Below are 4,277 nucleotides of genomic sequence, written 5' to 3'. Positions count from 1 at the left end.
TAACTTTTTGTGTATGAATATTCAATTGTCCAACACCACACACTGAAAAGATTATTCCTATGGAATTATCTTGGTATTTTCAGCAAAAATCAATGGACTACTTAAGTTTGCATCTATTTCTGAACTCTCCATTCTGTTCCATTGATTTCTGTGTCTATCTTTACACCAATATCACACTGTCTTGGTTACTGCAGCTTTAGAGTAAGTTTCGAAATTAGGTGGTGCAAATTCTCCAACTATGTTCTTTTTTCAAAATAGTTTTGACAATTCTGTGTCATTTGGATTTACAGATAAACTGTAGAATTGACTGTCAATCTTTAAGAAAGTGTCTGCTGGGATTTCAATCGGGTAGAATTGATACCTCAACAATATTGAGTCTTTTAATCTATGAATGTGGCTCTTCACTAATTTAACTCTTCTTTAATTTCTCTCATCAATATTTTGCATTTTTCAAGCCACAGATCTTACATGTATATATTATTAAATTTGTTATTAATTAGCTTATATTCTTTCATGCTATTATAAATGGCTTATTTTTGAAGTTTAGTTTCTGTGTGTTTGTTGCTTATACGTGTAATACAATTTGTATATTGGCCTTGTATATACAACCTTGCTGATTCCATTCATTTATTAGTTCTATCAGTTTTTTTTTTTTAAGATTCCTTAGGGTTGCCTATGTATGATTCCTGCTAAAAATCGGTTCCACATCCCTGTTGTTTTCTTTGAGAGCTGGACTATGATCCCATTTCTTTGAATTTGTTGTCTCTCCTTCCATCCTGTGTGTCTAGACTTTGGCTCATTTTCTTTTAGACTCTGACCTCACCAGTTCCTCTGATCTTGGAGTCTCTAATGATCTTGGAGGAAATGCCTTACTTTCACTCCAGCTTTAGCACTAACCTCAAGGAACCTGACTTGCTGCCTAGTCAGTCCTGGAAGGAGACCTTAGGATCATGACCCATGAAAAAGGTTGAATATGGAAGATGGTTATAGCATAATTCATAATGAAAACAATTAAAGGAGAAAATGACTGGACAGAGACAAGCGCTGTTCACCAAATACAGTTTACTAAGAGTTTCACCAATGAGCGATGAAGTAGGATTGAGATGTAGTGCTGATAGAGCTATCTATGGTCGTATTACAAACAGTTCTAAATCCTCGGTGCATTCTACGATAAGAATCGGTTCTCACTCACACAGGGTAGACTGGCTGACCTGTGCTAGCTTTGGCTAGGGCAGCTGGGGTGGTGCAGATCTGTTCCATGTCTCCCATCTTCCAACAAGCTAGCCTGGGCATGTTCTCATGGTGATAACAGAGGCACAAGAGAGAGAAGCCCCAGTGTGCAATGCCATTTCAAGCCTCAGCTTGTGTTAGTCTGCTAACATCCTATTGAGTAACGACAGTTACACAGTTAAGCCCAAGGTCAAGGGGTATCACAGCACCCTGCTCACTATGTAGGACACTTTGAAGGCAAAGGGTGTGGGTGCAGGGAGGGGTTAATAATGGAGCCATAGGAATCTACTACCTTGCCTGAAACCCACTGAGTATTGTTTGTAGATACAAACAACTATGCTCTACATGTGGTTGAGTAACCTACATGCAACTTTCATTCAATGGTGTGCATTCAGATATCTTCAAAAAATCAGGAGGAATACTGCTTGTTTAATGAAGTTCTGATTTAGTCCCTTAAGATGTTATTTTAGATATCTGGAGTTGGTAAACATAACTGACAGTTACTTACCATTTTGACACCCAGAGCTACCAAACCAAACACCTTCCACAGAGACATTGGAGTCGTGAAGTAAGTCCATATGTGAAGTGCTTAGCGCACTGTTTGATGTATTAGTATATTGGTCAGTAAGCGCTGGTTATCTGGATTCTTATTGTTTTCTGAAACTTAAATCTTATCTTGGCACTTCCCTGCTAATACATCCCAGTGGCTCCACCTTGCCTAAAACACTAGTTCTTAATCTTTAGTTTGCCTAAGAATCACTTGGGCAGCTTGATAAGCAGGCACAATTCTGCACTCCCTTCCTATAGGCTCTGATTCAATAGGTCTGGAATGGGGCTCAGAAATCTTTATTTCTTAAAGTGCACAGATAATCCTGATGCAAGGGGTACTTACACCACATTTTCAGGCACACGGACCCACAGGAAAAACAGTGCAGTCTCCTTAGCACACACATAGACCCCTCTTCTGAAGCTTTATCTCCACCACATAGAGCTTCAGCGTTTACTAAATGAATGAAAAGGTGGGAATGACATGGCTATTCTTTGGTTTCTGAAGAGGTTCTCTTTCAAGTTATCTTAAGCAAATGAGTGCCTTCTAAATTTTAAGCGTCGATAAGAAAGGGCAAATTGTCTGTTTTTTTCTTGTGTAGGTGTATGAGATGTTGTCAGTTCCATTGCCCTTCATGCCTCCAACCTGTCTTCTCTGCATCACAGAAAACTACATTTCCCAGGATCCCTTGTCCTCTGGTTTTGTGAAGCTTTAGCCAATGGAAAACAGTGGTGGAAGATTAGAGGATGGAAAGAGGAGAATAGCCAGGTATTTCTCCTCCTTTTCTTTGGCTCCCCCCACCAAATGTGGCATCTCTGCCACCTGCTGTGTCTCTTCCATGGTCCCAGCTCTTACCAGGCAGTTCCCACTGTACTTCCCTACTCTTGGACTCCAGAATACCACATCATCCCAATGCTCCTCCAGCCCATGTGCTGGTATGAATTTTTGCTATCAATAATGTTAGGGTCATTTTATGTGTCAACTTCCCTAGGCTATAGTACCCAGTTATTTATCTAGGTGTTGCTGTGAAAGTATTCTGTAGATGTGATTAATATCTATAATCAGTTGACTTTAAGTAAAGAAGATGATTATCAATAACGTGGGTGGGCCTGATTCAATCAGTTGAAAGGCCTTAAGAGCACAACTGAGGTTTCCCTGAGGAAGAAGAAATTTTCCTGTGAACTGCAGCTTCACCTCCCACTCAAGAGTGTTCAAGCTACCCTTTCTAATAGTCTGCATGACTGATTTCAGACTTGCTTAGCCAGCCTCCACAATCACATGAGCTAATTCCTTACAATGTCTCTCTCTATATAATATCTATCTCGATCTCTCTCTCTGTGTAATATACTGGTTCTGTTTCTCTGGTGGAACCCTGACTGATACAGAGCATCTCTGGATTATCTTTCCACTCTCTGTTTGTATTTTCAGCTCTTCTGTCAACCATGTGATCAATTCCCGGTATTCAATTCCCTCTGTGTAAAAGAATGAGTTCTCTTTCCCAGCTGAGGCTTCACTGGTGCAGCATATTTGAAAGGAGCTTTTTCAAGGACGTTGTTTAGACACTATGTCAATATTACCTTTTAAAAATGGATATGTGTATGTAGTTAATGCTTGAGGAGAATTTTATGATTTTTTAAGCACTGATATAAATTATATCATGTAACCATCTTTCCCTATTTGTATCCCGGTGAGCTTCATATCATAATGCTGAATTTCAATGAAGACAAAGAATCTCAGAGGTTAAATAATTTGACCCATGTCATCTATCTGGGAGGTGGAGGAGTTGTGGCTTCAGCCCTGCCCTGACATCAAATCATGTACAGTTTCCAACATGCCTTGTGGTCACATAAATGTTGGTCACATGGATGGCCACAGAGTGTGGCATTTGAGGACACAAACTATCTATGTGGATGTGGGCAAGTTATTTACATTATCTGTGCCTGATTTTCATACCTACAAAGTAATAGTAGAATCCAGTTCATAGGTAGATTTTAAGGACTAGAGGAGATAATGTATACAGTGCTAGAAAAATACTTGGCAGTGGCACATAATAGCTCCACAAGAAAAATTAGCTATTTTAACTGTAGCAATATATGTAATTTGATACTACCCAGGATTTGCACTGAAAATATGTTAGATGAAAGGTTTTTATTAGCTTTGTGTGGTCAGTGGGATGGTAGCTGTCCGCGGACAGTTTGTTACCACTTTCTAACGAGATAAAATTTAGAAACTTTCATAGTAATTTAACATTGCTCCAACATCTGAGAACCATAATGAGTGAACTCATTTTATTTCGATTGCATTTTACAAAGGTATCGGTCTGTGATGGATTGGAGGAAGAAAGTTTCTTCATCCTGGATGGTTTGAGGAGCACTGGTACAGGAAAGGACACTCTGTCATCTTGGGGATCCCAAAGGTTTAAGCTACCATAGCCAAGAAGAGGGGGAGGAGTAGAAGTGATGAGCGAAGAGTCACGTGAGGTGCATTTTGAGAGGCACTT

The sequence above is a fragment of the Equus asinus genome, chromosome 3, assembly GCF_041296235.1.
Source record: "Equus asinus isolate D_3611 breed Donkey chromosome 3, EquAss-T2T_v2, whole genome shotgun sequence".
NCBI classification, from domain to species: Eukaryota; Metazoa; Chordata; class Mammalia; order Perissodactyla; family Equidae; genus Equus; species Equus asinus.
Note: the sequence above shows the minus strand (reverse complement) of the source record.